The sequence below is a fragment of the Aotus nancymaae genome, unplaced genomic scaffold, assembly GCF_030222135.1.
Source record: "Aotus nancymaae isolate 86718 unplaced genomic scaffold, 86718_ANA_hifiasm-v0.15.2.pri h1tg000010l, whole genome shotgun sequence".
Taxonomy (NCBI): Eukaryota; Metazoa; Chordata; class Mammalia; order Primates; family Aotidae; genus Aotus; species Aotus nancymaae.
In genome coordinates, this window is record NW_026988421.1 from 54,224,685 (window position 1) to 54,240,795 (window position 16,111).

The window sequence follows — 16,111 nt, forward strand, 5'->3', positions numbered from 1 at the left end:
AAGAAAAAATAACTGATTTACTTCCTTCTGGAAGTGTATGACTTATAAATTATCAAAGATAGCAGCAAGAGTGTATTTATCTAGTATTAATATTTAAATGCCATTTTCCTATTGAATGTACCACATGCTCCATATTAATCTTTTAGATTAGACTTAGTACAAATTGATGTTTTCTAAATGGAAGATTTCTCCTTACAGTTCACTTTTGATTATCCATGCTAACTGGCAGGAGGAAAGGTACAGACACTCCAAAACAGCAAAAGATACAGAAATAAGCTTTGGCTTCTGAGAGCATTAAATTTTTTAGTAGCAACAAGAAACTAATTACATTTTAAGGGGGAGAGATACAAGGAAGTTTATGTGGCAAGGGTGTCATTTATATATTAAACATTATATTTTGTCACAGATAATCCATAATTAGGAAGTCAAAATATACTATACTGACGTTGAGGCTGATTTTTAGAGCAAAAAAGGTTTTAATTTAAAAATTTCTTTTTTTTCTTCTATACATTTTAAACTATATTTTTTGCTTGATGAAAGCCAGAAGTATATGTAAATGCATCTGATTTTTTTTACCATTATATTTGAGTTTTCCTCTTTTGTAAAAATAAATTGCAGGATCTAGGTTCACCTGAAAATGTATGAGCTAAAACCTGTACTCAAATCAATACAAACTTAATAATAAAATAAAATCATAGCTTGGATTCTTTGTTGTTGGTCTTAGCTCTATTTGGTCTTTAGCTTAAAAGATATTATATTTTGAAATAGAAAAGATAGATCAGTTCATAATAGCCAAATGGAAGAATTATTCATTAGAACATCGAGAAACATGACTTTGTATCCTGAATCTACCCACTACTAACTGTTTCCATTTGTAAATTTCATTCTTCTTTTAAAAAAAGATAAGTGATATAATGCATGTATATTTGAGGTAGTACTTTGAGCTCCCAGAACTTAATAATTTAAAGTATTACAGTAAATTCTCATTTATTCTGAATCCAAACTACCAGAAAGCTGAAATAATGAAAATTTTTTGTACAATTTATAAAATGGTAATGTCCCTGGAGCATTACAAGATTCCAAATTCCTTTGAACAGTCACAGAAAGATTAAATTTTGTTCAGCATAATTTTCTTGGAAGAATGTTTGATAGAGTTCTAATTCTTTGAAGATAGTATTTAATCCATGTGTAACCTATGGTAATTCTTTTTTAACTTCAATATATAGAAATAGTATCTTTCCATTTCCAGGAAACCTAGGTTTTGTATTTTGAGCTGATCAAACCCTAAAATGTATGGCACATCATAAACCTTACAAAGGTTGAGAACAGATCACATATATCCTACCTTACTATATATATATATTTTTATTTTTATTTTTTAGAGACAGGATCATGCTCTGTCACTCAGGTGGCATGATAGCTCACTGCAGCCTCGACTGCCCGGGATCAAAGGATCCTCCTACCTAAGCTTCCCAAGTACCTGAGATTAGAGGTGAGTGCCTCCAAGTCAGGCTATTTTTTTTCCCCACTATGTGGTCAAGTCTGCCTGGGATCAAAGGATCCTCCTACCTAAGCTTCCCAAGTAGCTGAGATTAGAGGTGAGTGCCACCAAGTCAGGCTATTTTTTTTTTCCCCACTATGTGGCCAAATCTGGTCATAAACTCTTGGACTCAATTGATCCTCCCAGCATGGTCTCCCAAAGAGCTAAGATTACAGGTGTGAACAACTGCAGCAGGCAGGCAGTTGGTACCTAACTATAAGTGATTCAGTGTGGTTGCAAGTAAAAGAACCCCACTTAAGCTGGCTAAAGGAAAAGATAATATTTAGTACCAGGACACTGGGCTTTTTTATAGAACTCAGGCTCATCTTCAGGCATAAACTAGAACCAAAGATTGGAGATCTGGGAAACCCTAGAAATTTGTGCTTTTCTCCGTCTCTCGTCCTTCCCCCTCTTCGTGTATCTGCTTTATTCTCTTCACAGTCTGCAAACCAACTTCCCCTCTTGTTCTCTCCACTACGTGGGAAGTTGGACCCTTTATGGTAATTTACATCATATACTATGGGGTCAGGCATTGGATAGACACTAACACTCTTTTGACCCTACTTGAATTGTAAGAGGAGAGTAAGACAGGGCCTGCTGGGGTCAAAATCCACACCCCATGCCCCTACCATTAACGCCTCTATCCCTTACTACACTGATCCAGGGAGGAAAGGAAGAATAATAGCCTAGGTAAAACAGTAACCTTCACGGATAGAGGGAGGAGCAGTTATCAGAGAAAAGGAATCAGTGTAAGCTGGGAATCTATCAACAGTCCTCACACTTTTTTTCTGGAATCCCTTTATAGTCTTAAAAATAATTGAAGACCCTGAAAAGCATTTGCCTATGCCGTTATAGTTATCAACATTTACCATGTTAGAAATTAAAACTCAGAAATTTAAAACCATTTTTAATCCATTAAAAATAATAAACCCATAATGTTAATGATATAATTTGTAATAAAAATAAATATATTTGGCCAGGCGTGGTGGCTCACACCTACAATCCCAGCACTTTGGGAGGCCAAGGAGGGTGGATCACCTGAGTTTGGGAGTTCAAAACCAGCCTGGCCAAAATGGTGAAACCCCGTCGCTACTAAAAATACAAAAATTAGCTGCATGTGGTGCTGCATGCCTGTAATCCCAGCTACTTGGGAGGCTGAGGCAAGAGAATATTTGAACCCAGGAGGTAGAGGTTGCAGTGAGCTGAGATCTTGCCACTGCACTCTAGCATGGGCAACAGAGCGAGATCTCAAAAAAAAAAAAAAAAAAAATACATATATATATATATATATTTTTCCAAAATAAAAAGAAATTAGTGAGACTAGTACTGTTTTACATTTTTGCAAGTTTTTTTAATGTGTGGCTTGATAAGAAACAGCTGTATTCTCATATCTGCTTTTGCGTTTACTCTGTTGTGATATGTTACTTTGGCTGAATATATGTAGAAAACTGGCTTTACACAGATATGTATTTGGGAAAGGGAGTATTTTAGTAGCCTTTTCACATAATCATAGATATACTTTTTTGATACTATATCAAAGTCTGACAAATGACAGTTGTAATATAGAATCTGAGATCATATCAACATTTTGTACTCTGTTACAGTAGTATCCATTGGTTTATCTAGCGCTTTTATTTAGGCATGATATTGTAACATCATGCACTAGCCCTTTGGAAAATATTGGTTGACTAGTTTTAGAGATTTTCCAAATGTTGATATATTTTATTATACAATGTAAAAAATCACATTTTCTAATATCCCTATAAATTTATCAGAAGAGTTTTTAAGTATTAGGAAGCTGTCACATTCATGGTGACAGATACAAGTTTTCTAAAGTTCTAATTTTCACTTGAAAGCTTAAATTTTAGCACTGGCAACAAATACCATCAATTGTATGTCTTATAACAACAAGCTGACTTCATTCATTTTTTAAAAATGTCTGCCAAATATCCAAGTATAAATAGCCATAAGTTGTCTATCAGTTGCAACTTCAAATAAAAGTAAGGTTCTATTTTTTTTTTTAAGGAGGTTAGTTGCACTCGCAACTCAGCTGACCACACAAGTGCTTTTCCTTGAAACAATTGTTCTTTAGCATGCAGAAGAAATACTCATACATACTTTCTCTTTCAAGACACAGAATATTAAAAACATGTAATCAAGGGTTAATGTTCAATAAAATTAATGATTTTTAACTGCTCCATCAAGGGTATTAAATGAAACTGTCTTTTTCTTTCCCTTTTAATGCACTGCAGTGAAGAATATAATGACTACTAATATAGCCTTGGCATTTCTGCTAAGGCACCAGCAGTTTTATCCAGCATAGCATTTTTATCATCAGTGCAAATGTCAACATAATGAAGAAAGCAAATATCTTTTTAGTGTTTTTATAAAAATAGTTTTGCCCTCTCAGATCACCAAAAGGTGTCAGAGACCCACCCTTTATCTGCCCCTACTACCAGAGATTTGTGGACCACACTTTGATAACCGCTGTTATATGCCAACCTGCTAAACATGGATTCACATTAGCTGAAATCACTAATTCAGAGAAATTTATTATTTTGGTATATTATCTTCTTGACAAAAAAGTAAATATACTCCATATTAAACGGGAAAACATTACATTTTAAACACAATAAATCATAACTTTTTAGTAATCACTTCTAGGGGAGAATTAAAAAAAAAAAAAAGTAAACAAACAAACAAGAACAACCCTCAGAGCTGGTGGAGTTCAATGTAATACCCAGTGGAAGAATATTTAGAACAATAAATGCAGTGGTTTCTGTTTGATGGATTACTTTGCAGGAACTGAGAGGGCCATGCAATGAGCCATGTGGTATGGCAATTTTCCAAATCACATAAAATTAAAAATGCAAGGAAATCCTTAGTGCTTAAGTTACCACAAACAGGTTTGTGAATTAAAACAATAACAATAAAAGCAATAACGCAAAACTACATTTTCAAAAGAGGCAGTTACCACATACAGTATGGATTCGACATCATCAACATAAACTTACTAAAACTCAAGAGACCCAGGGCTAAAGAAAGAGGCATTTAATCCAAACTCAACAATTTGCTAGCTATGTAACCAAGAGCAAATGTCAGTACACCTGTTAGTCCTCAGTTTTCACATGTGTAAGAGAAGTAACAGTCCATCCCTCCTAGTATTGTTATAATACATGACCTGATGTATTTAAAGTGTTGAAAAGCAATTGGCATAGAGTAGACAGTAAAAATATTCCTATGAAAGTTTTAGGAGGTAGGTAGTGATACAATAGAGAAAACCCATAGCTTATCTAACAAGATGGCCTTTACTGTACACCCTAAAGAAACCACTAAAACAACAGAATTATATCTATAAAAGTCAATAAAGGTTATACTTGAATTTTAAAAACTCAGTTAATCCAGAAGAAGGAAGAAAAAGAAGAACAATGAACTGATGGGACAAATAGAAAACAAATGGATTTAAACCTAATCATATCAATAATCACATTAAATATAAATGATCTAACCAGCTCAATAAAAAAGCAGAGATTGTCATATTAAAAAATAAGACCTTAACTGTATAATGCCTACAAGAAACTTGCAATAAATAAAAAGAACAAATGGGGTTAAATGTAAAAGGATGAAAAGAGATAAGCATGGCATTACACAGAAAAGAAAAAGAAAGCTGCAGAGATTATGTTAATATCAGAGGAAGTAGATTTCAGAGCAAAGAATAGTGCCAAGGAGAAAGTAGGTCATTTCATGATGATGAAGAGATTGGTTCATCAGGAGGACATAAAATCCTAAATACTAATGAGCTAGTAACAGATTTTCAAAAGACATTAAGTAAAAACAGACAGAACTGCAAGGAAAAATAAATCCACAACTCGAGATGATTTTAATGCCTCTCTCTCAATAATAAACAAGTAGATAAAATTCAGTAGGTATACAGAAGACTTGAACAACACAATCTGTCAACTGAATTTAATTTATACTTAAAGAACACTCTAATAACAGGACATTAGACACATTTTTTTCAAGTGCATATGAAATATTTACAAGGACAACCACATTCTGGGGCATAAAACAAATCTGAATATGTTGAAAAAAATTCAAGCCATAGATAGTATGTTTTCTAACACAATAGTATTAAATTAGACATCAATACCGGAAAGATCTTTAGAAAATCTATAAATGTTTAGAAATTAAATAACACTCTTCTAAATAACTGATGATAAAAGAAGGAATTAAAGGAAAATTTAAAAATATTTTGAGGGCAGGCACGATGGCTCATGCCTGTAATCCCAGCACTTTGGGAAGCTAAAGTGAGTGGATCACTTAAGGTCAAAAGTTCGAGGCCAGCCTGGTCGACATGGTGAAACCCCGTCTCTATTAAAAATACAAAAATTAGCCAGGTGTGGTGGCATGTGCCTGGAATCCCAGCTACGCAGGAGGCTGAGGCAGGAGAATCATTTGACTCCAGGAGGCAGAGGTTGCAGTGAGCCAAGATCGTGTCACTGCACTCTAGCCTGGGCAACAGAGTGAGATTCCACCTCAAAAAACAAAGAAACCCAAAAATATCTTTTAAATGGAATAAAAATGAAAACATAGTATAATAGAAATTTGTCAGATGCTAAAGTTGTACACAGGAGAGAACTGATGCATTAAGTACCTGTAGTAGGTAAGAAGAGCAGTCTCAAATCAGCTTCCATCTTAAGAAACTAGAAAATAGAAAACAAATGGAATCTAAAATATACAGAAGAGAAACCATAGAAAGCAAGTAGGAATCCATGAACTTGAAAACAAAGAAACAATAAAGAAAATTAATAAAATGAAAACTAATGTTTTAGATCAATAAAATTAATAAACCTCTACCCAGAATGGTCAGGATAAAAAATGAGAAAAAATTACCAATATAAGGATAGAGAGGTGATACAATAGTGTCTACAGATATTAAAAAGATAATAAAGGAATATTACAAATAATGTTATGCCAGTACAGTTGAAAACCCATCATCTTTTAATGCAAGAGATGTATAAATTCCTTGGAAGATACAAACTAATAAAGATTCCTCAAGAATAAATAGATAAACTAAATAGTCCTACATCTATTAAAGGAATTAAATTTTTCATTTAAACTTTCAAAGAAAGAAAAATTCAGGCCCAGATGGCTTTACTAATGAACGCTATCAAACATTTAAAGAAAAAATAAAACCACGTTTAGGCAAGCTCTTCCAGGAAACTGAAGAGGATAAAATATTTTGCAACTCATTCTTTGAGGTAAGCATTAGCCTGATTCCAAAATCTGACAAAAACATTATATTACAAGAAAAGAAACTACAAACTCAACTCCCTCATAAACGTGTAAAAACACTGAACAAAATTTTAGCAAATTGGTTCTATCAATATATAGAAAGGATAATGACAAAGTGGTCATTTATCCCATGAATAAAAGTTTAACTTTTCAAAATCACCATATACAAGTCACCAATGTAATTCACTACCTTAGCAAACTAAAAAGGAAAAACCGTGTGATTAACTCAATAGATGCTGAAAAAGCCATTGACAAAATATAACACTATTCTTGATAAAAATTCCCAGCAAACTAGGAATGCAAGACAATTCCTTAACCTAATAAAGAGCATCTATAAAAGATCTATAGATAACATCCCACTTAGTGATGAAGAACTGGATGTTTCTTCTAAGGAAATCATAAATAATAAAAGAATTTCTGCTCTAACCACTTCTATTCAATATTATACTGGAAGTTTTAACTAGGGCAATAAGGCAAGAAAAAGAAATAAAACAGATTGCAATAAAAAAAGTAAAACTGCATTTAGAGATGACACAATCATCTATGTTAAAATCCAATGGATTCTATTAAAAAGCTATTGGGACTAATAAGTGAGCTTAGCAAGGTTGCATGATACAAGATTAATATATAAATATCCATTGCATTTATATATATTGGCAATGAAAGAAGATATTGAACTAAAAATATGATTTATAATGGTATCACAAAAATGAACTATTTAGGAATAGATTTGACAAATGATGTGTAAGATCTGTACCCTGATAACTATAAAATATTTCTGAAAGAAATTAAGGAAGTCTTTAAAAAATGGAAAAATAGCCCATGTTCCTGAGCCAGGTGACAGTTTAGATACCACTTTTGGCTGGGCATGGTGGTTCATGCCTGTATCCCAGTAATTTGTGAGGCTAAGGCAAAAGGATCACTTGAGCCTAGAAGTTTGAGACCAGCCTGGGCAACACAGTGAGACCTTGTCCCTACAAAAAAACAAAAACTTAGCTAGGCATGGTGGTACATGCCTGTAGTCCCAGCGACTTGAGAAGTTAAGGAGGAAGGAAAACTTGAGGCCAGGAGGTCGAGGCTGCAGTGAGCTGTGATTGTGTGTGGCACCCCAGCCTGGGTGACAGAGTAAGACCCTGTCTCAAAAAAAAAAAAAAAAAAAGTAACATTTTCCCAAATTAATCTATAGATTAAATATAATCCCAATCAAAATGACAGCAGTTTTGTAGCCGACTCTAAAATTCATATGCAAATGCAAAGAATCTCAAATAGCCAAAACAATTTTGAAAAATAATAAAGTTGTAGAAACAGTAACCTGGTTTTAAGACTTATTAGAAAGCTAGAGTAATTAAGACAATGTATTACTGGTGTAAAGACAGAAAAATAAATAAATGGAACAAAACAGGGAGTGTCTGAATAAAAAAATTGCTCACAAATACATGAACAATTTACATTACAACTATAAAGGCAATTCAATGAAGAGAAAGTAGTCTTTTAAATAAATGGTGCTTGAGTAATTGGGTATTCATATGCAAAAAATTCCATATATCACATCATATACAAAATAAATTGTAAAATAGATCACAGACCAAAACTGTATAATTTTTGGAAGTAAAAAAAATGTATGAGAAATATCAGTGACCTTGGGTTAGGCAAACACTTCTTAGCTATGACAACAAAAACATGGTTTGTAAAATAATAAAAACCAAGATTATGATATATCTGATCTCATCAAAATTAAAGGCACTAGTCAGAGAATAAAGAAGTAAGTCGGAGTCTGGGAGAAAATACTTGCAAACCATGTATCTGATAAAGGACATGAATCCAAAGTACATAAATAACCTTTAAAACATAATGAGAAGAAAAAATCTTATTTTAAAAATAAGCAAAAGATTTGAACAGATATATTATCAAAGAGGATATACTGATGGGAAGAAAGCACATGAAAAGACGTTCTACATCTTTAATCACAAGGAAAATGGAAACTGAAACCTTCTGAAGATACTACTCTCTACCAATTAGAATGGCTAAATTAAAAAAGCTGGCTACCACTATACATATATACTGAAATTGAACATAAATGGATGATGGATAGTAGGAGCCAGGTTTTTCACTGTTCCAGTGAGAGGTTACAGATGAACAAGGGGAGGGGGATAGACTGAGCTTTGTGGTCATGGTTTAGAGTTGGAGACATCAGTTTAAACTCATGTTTGGCTTCATATAGATACAGACAGAAATATTTATATGTATAAATGCATATATGAATATATATGTATATGAATACATACATTCATATATACACACATTTTTTTTTATCTGCAGAGAAGGCTAGAAGCACTGAAATCCGAGTAAAAATGAGCACACTGAACTACCAGATCTGGGTTTCTAATACCATTCTCGAAATAAACTAGGGCTCTTTGGAGAAATGGCTGGCTCTAGGACTGGGGGAGGAAATACATAGGAGCCTGCAGTACTTTCGTTTTACCAAAAAGAAAAGAAGTGCTCAGGCCGGGCGCGGTGACTCACGCCTGTAATCCCGGCACTTTGGGAGGCCGAGGCGGGTGGATCACGAGGTCAAGAGATCGAGACCATCCTGGTCAACATGGTGAAACCCCGTCTCTACTTAAAATACAAAAAATTAGCTGGGCATGGTGGCGCGTGCCTGTAATCCCAGCTACTCAGGAGGCTGAGGCAGGAGAATTGCCTGAACCCAGGAGGCGGAGGTTGCGGTGAGCTGAGATCGCGCCATTGCACTCCAGCCTGGGTAACAAGAGCGAAACTCCGTCTCAAAAAAAAAAAAAAAAAGAAGTGCTCAAACAAAAACACATTGATGGAGGCATGTCAAAGGAACACAGGAGCCAACAGAAAGCTCCTGCCAACCTGACATCATTTGTCAACTTCTTCTATTCTGAAGCTACTCTTTTTTTGCTACGTTTCATACTGTACTCTTTGAAAGGAAGTCAGTAAGTGAAGCACTGACTTAAGAAGTGAAGTTATGCTTCACCACCTTGACAGTGGAGAGTCTACATCAATTATTTTGAATTCTTCTCCCCTATTATTCAACTACTCAACAATTTGTATCAGTATGGATCAAAAAATAGTTATTTTACATACTGTGTTATCATCCAATAATACTTAATTTTGTTGCTCAAATGTTTCCAGCTTTGGTTATTGAGGGTACTTATTGAGGCTAATGTTGACCTCAAAGAATAAGTTGCAACAAGATATTCCAGGCTCATCATGTGCTGTACCTATCCTAGCACTAGAATCAGTCAAGGATATCTGGTTCCTTTTGCTGGAGAATAGTATTTGGAGCCAAGATCTGGGGTATCGGTGTGTTTATGGCTACCGTCATTTTTCTAGGCCTTCTGGATGAACAGAGCTAGGATAGGTATGTTTAAAAAAAAAAAAAAAGAGCCCATAGTGATACTTTCAACTCTAATCCAACACTACAGGGTATATTCTAGTCTTCCCCTTTCCATACATGGAAGTTCCATTACCAACAGTAAGAAAACTGGCTTCCACTATGCTCAATATATATACTCATTTATCAAGCCTAGATTGCACAAAAGATTGTTTGAGTTGTGAGTCTAGTCATTGCTGAGGAATAGAACAGTGCACCACTTAGAAGACAATGAGCTCACTTTCTGTGACAGGCAGTAAAGAAAGTTAAGAGCATCGCTGTGGAGTCAAAATTTGAATCTATTGTTTTCAAAGTGTTTGATTTTGGGCAAGTTATGTTGCCCTCTCAAGTCTCAATTTCCTCATCTATAAAATGGGAATAATGAAGACACCAACTTCACTGGGTTGTTGTGAGGATGAAATGGTCTATTGTATGGTGGCTGCTATATTTTGGATATTTGTTTCTCCAAATCTCATGTTGAAATTTGATCCCCAATGTTGAAGGTGGGTTTAATGGAAGGTGTTGGGTCATAGGGGTGGATCCTTCGTGAATAGATTAATGCCCCCACCCCAGGGCTGTGTGAATGAGTTCTGGCTCTATTAGTTCCTGCCAGAGATGGTTGTTAAAAAGAGCCTTGTACCTCCCCTGATCCCTTGCCTCTGCTCTTGGTATTGTGATCTGTGCTCATACCGTCTCCGCTTCAACTTCTGCCACAGGTGGAAGCAGCCCAAGGCCCTCACCAGATGCAGACGCCGGCACCATGCTTCTTGTACAGTAAGCCAAATAAACCTCTTTTCTTTGGGAATTTCCCAGTCTCAGGTATTTCATTTATTTTTTTTGAGAGAGTCTCACTCTGTAACCCAGGCTGGAGTGCAGTGGTGCCATCTTCATACACTGCAGCTTCCTCCTCCTGGATTCAAGCGATTCTTCCACCTCAGCCTCCCGAGTAGCTGGGATTACAGGCATGTGTCACAACACCGGGCTCATTTTTGTATTTTTAGTAGAGATGGGGTTTTCCATGTTGGCCAGGTTGGTCTCAAAGCTGTGACCTCAGGTGATCCACTGGCTTCAGGTAATCCTTTATAGCAACACTAAACAGACTAACAGAGTAGCTATAGTAAGCATTCAGTAAGTAAAAGCTAATTGTTGTTGTAGATGCCTTTAGGGAAATCTCTTTAAGATACTATGTAGAGTGAAAAAAACAGGGAACAAAATAGAATGTATCTTAAGGCCTCACACATGCCTGAACATTTTCTAACTACTACCAAAGGAACTGTTAACATCAGGGTAAAATGAGACTTTTCTGCTTAAACAACTTTCTGTGCTGTATAAAATTTTACCATGTGCCTGTGACACTTTACATTTAAAAAGACAATCTTCATCTTAAAAGATTTGGCTTATTAAAAGGTTGATTTAATGTCTCAAAAAAAAGTTTGAAGACAATGTCTGTGAAACCAGTTTTCATGAGACATACTGCCAAGTGTTCTCTGCATTCTGGCTAGCCTGCGAAGTTGGTCCTGCAGGCAGTATTCCCATGGCTACTAATTTCTCTTATTACTGCCACAGTTAGGTTCCATATCCTATTTTTTCATGGCACTGGAAAGAAACATGGATCCAGTAGTAACGTTCTCTTCATTATACTCTCTCTTTCATTCAAATATTCATTCATTCATTCAACAGATATTTAGCAAGCACCTACCTTGTTCTGAGCACTACAGCAGACACTGGGGATACAGCAGGCAAAAAAACAAAACAAAAACAATAAAAATCTTTATCCTTATGGAGCTTGCATTATAGGAATATTTTGAGAACCCATTGCTGTTTAACGAACTATCCCAAAACATAGTGTCCTCAAACAACCTTTTATATCCTCACAATTCCATGAGTCAGGAATTCAGGGCTCAGCTTGGTGGTTCTTCTGTTCCATCTAGTATTGACTGGATCTTTTCCTTGACTCCCTTTAGCTAATTGGTGATGCTGGCACAGAAGGTTCAAGAAGGCTTTATTCACGTATCCAGAGCTTTGGTATATGGTCTCTTCTTCACCTGGCTAGTTTGGGCCCCCTTATAGCATGGTGGTCTCAGGGTATTTGTTCTTCTAATATGGCTGTGAACTTCCAAGAGGAGGCATCCCAAGCATGGAAGGCAGAAGCCAGATTCAAGTGAGGGCAAAATAGACTACATTTCTTGATTGGGAGTGACAATGTCACATTAGAAAACAACATGTGGGATGAAAGTTAATGTTGCAGTCCTCTTTAGAAACATAATGTACCTTAGAGAGACAGATAATTAAGAAGACAAATGACTACAAATGAACTCTAAGGAGAGAACAAAAGCAGGGAAAGGAATACAGAGTGTGAGTTTGCGGATGAAGTTGCGATTTTAAGAAGAGGCGCTAGAGAAGAACTGATTGAGAAAATTATATTCACATTAAGACTTGAATTAAGTGATGATAGTTGGTGTAAGAGCATTCCAGGCAGAGGAAATAGCAGTGCAAGGCCCTGAGGCAGGAGCATGTGTTCAAGACAGTGCAAAAGCCAGTATATGAGTGAAGTTTCTCTAGAGTAGCAGGAGATTAAGTCATATAGGTAACGGGGTCAGCAGACCATGGAAGGTATACAATCTGACTTGTGTTTTCATAGGATCCCTCTGTCTGCTATCCTGAGTATAGACAGTAGAACACTATGTAGTAGTAGGGAGACCAGTTAGAAGGCTATTGTAATAATTCAGGCAACAGATGCTGGTGGGTTGAGTTAGGGTGGTAGTAATGGAGATGGTGATAAGTGGTTAGATTCTGGAGATATTTTGAACATATATTCAATAAGATTTACTGGTGAAATGGACATATAGTGTTCTGGATAGAGAGAAGCCAAAGATGACTTAAAGGTTTTGAGCTGAACAACTGGAAGGATCGAGTTGGTGTTTACTAGATGAATAAAACTGTGAGAAGGTCAGAATTGGGACAGAATAGCAGAAGATCCTGTTGAAGTTTGAAATGACTATTACACTTCCAAGTGTAGCTATTTCATAGGAGCTGCGACATACAAGTCCTCACTTAACATCATCAGTAGGTAATCAGAAACTTCAGCTTTAATGAAACACATAATGGAACCAATTTTACTGCAGGCTAACTGATATAAACAAGAGTTAAGTTCCTATGGCATATTTCTGGTCACAAAAACATCACCAAACTTCTAAAGACTAAAACGCTTCTAATATTAAACACTGAAATAAATGTGAACTATATATACATTTAAGAAAGATTAATAAAAACAAGGTAATTATTTACCCAATTATTCAGTTGAGGGTGGCCAGGGTCCATCCCAACAGCTCAGGACACAGAGTGGAAGCCACCCTGGCCAGGAGACCATGCCCTAGCAGGGGGCACCTCACACACATGCCCACAGAGACTGGGACAATGTAGACACGCCAATTCACCTAACATGCACATCTTTGGGATGTGGGAGGAAGCCAGAGTACCCAGAGAAAACCCACACAGACATGAGGGAGAACATGGGAACTCCACAAAGACAGGGACCCTAGGCAGAAATAAATTCTTTTCCCATCAAGAGTATAACAAAATGACAAGGAATGGAATGATGTTATTTGAGGACCAGCTGTCATTGTGTGTGTGTATGCATACATACACACATTTTTATTGTATTTTATTTTTCTTATTCTTTATTATACTATCATTTATTTGAATAGGTGTTTGGGAGAACAGATGGTATTTGGTTACATGAGTCAGTTATTTAGTGGTGATTTCTGACATTTTGGTGCATCCATCACTCACATGCACACACTTTTAGATGCATAAAAAATTTTTGGAAATATACATTAAAAATTGTTAACAGTGATTATCTCTAGGTAATAGGAATCTTTGGAAGTGGCACTGGGGTGGTAAGGGAGGAAGTAATACATATGTTTTTGTTTTTGGTACCTTTTGGTATCATGTATATATGTATGTATTACAACATCCTATGTTACTTTAATGATTAAAAATTACTTAAAATTTGTGTGGTTGGTGATATGAATCGAGTCACTGCAAACAAATGTCTTACTAGGAAAGTCAACATTAGACCGGGGGTTTATAAGGTCCTTTCAAGCTCTGACACTATTAACTGGTAAGTCTCCCTGTCACTTCCTCTATAGGCTTCTGTGAAATTCAGTGTGTGAACAGCCTCTCTAATTCATCTGCTTCATTTTGAAAACAGTACCGAGAGCTCTCGGTGCTTAACTACCTCACAGGAAATTTGAGGTTGGATGAGATAAGGTGTTCAAATACTTTGAGTTACCACAAACACAGGTGCTCATGTAGGCAGAATATTATGAGTCCTGGAATATTAACAGACCTAGTAAAAAGAAGCTGTTTCTGTCTTTTGATCACATAGCTGTTTCTGTCTTTTGATTTTGATACTCTTGAACTCCATTTAGTCTGTGGTGGAATAAGTGTTTCTCCACAAACAGTATTAATTTTAGCATTTTTGTTCATGCCTTCTGTCAAACAAGATTTCTTCAGCCTTTGATTTTTATCAAGATTTACTTTAGGCTTCAAAGCATTTAATTCAAAGTTCACTCCATCAGTGGGTGGATTAGTTGAGTAACTGAAATACCAGTGTTGAATGCCACAGTAGTTATATTTCTCTTCAGAGGAGATATATTTACCAAAGTCATGTACTAATGAACAATGAAGCGACTGTCCAAATAGCAGACACCTTTGAAAGAAAGTTACTGGTAAACACAGAATGGAAAATAAACATGGACAGCTCTACAAAATGTTCATTCGATGACTCTTAAATATTCTTCTAAGGTCATTATTATGTATCTGGTGCGGTATTGGGTGCTAGGAATGCAGGAAGAAGACGTGTCTTTTCCCTCATGAAGCTTATATTCTGCTAGAGAAATGTCACATTGTATTTTAAATTTTTCACACTTGTTCTAATAAAGTATTGGGGATGCTCTGTGAAGAGGAATTTGGAAGTTGCTGGCAGTTATCAGTTTCTGGAGATTATGTAGTTGATTACTGTTATTCTGGAAAAAAAAAATCACCTTTAGTCCCCCCAAAAGGTGACGAGAAAACCAGAAAGTTACCACCAATCAGAATCACAAAAGGTAGTCAGTGGAAAAGATGCAAGTTTCTGGAAAAATGAGTTGTCTTAATATGTAAGAAAACCTTTCTTAGAACTGGAACTTATAAGAAATGGGCTGAAAATTCTAAAAGCAAACAACCTTAAAGAATAATGTCAAATAGAGGCTGGATATTCATGAATATGATGGGTTGGGAGGATGGCTTCTGCCTACAGGAGGAGGTTGAAGCAGATAACCTCTGAGGAGCCTTCGTAGTGTAAGAATCGAGTTAAGTAGTGCAGTTATGAAATCATATTTTCTCTAGAGAACAATTTCTCAACAACCAAATAACCCAAGATGCTAATTCTATAATTTCTTAACAAAGATCTCAAATAAGAACTGAGTAAAGAAAAAACAGGTCTTGTTAGCTACTGAAGAGTAAATAAAAGTTTAGCTTTCACTAGACAGTCTTGCCTGAAACTTAATTAGAAATCTCACCATTCACTGGTAAAACATCTGTCAAAGTTAACAGGTAAACCACTAATTGGTAAGCAGTCATTCCAGGGCCCCTGCATCATCACCATCCCCAACTCCCAGGAAATCTTGCTAAATTTTTTCCCATATTTCTGCCTCCTTTTTCTAACTAATTTGCCAGCCAAATTTCTGTTTTCAGTACCGATTCCAGATGATTCTCCTCTCATGATGGCTTGACTTGCCACTTCTTATTTCTATACTCTATCAAAAATAGGACCTCCACAGTAAAAACAAACAAACAAACCAAAAAAAAAAAACCCTCATAATTTTGACGGC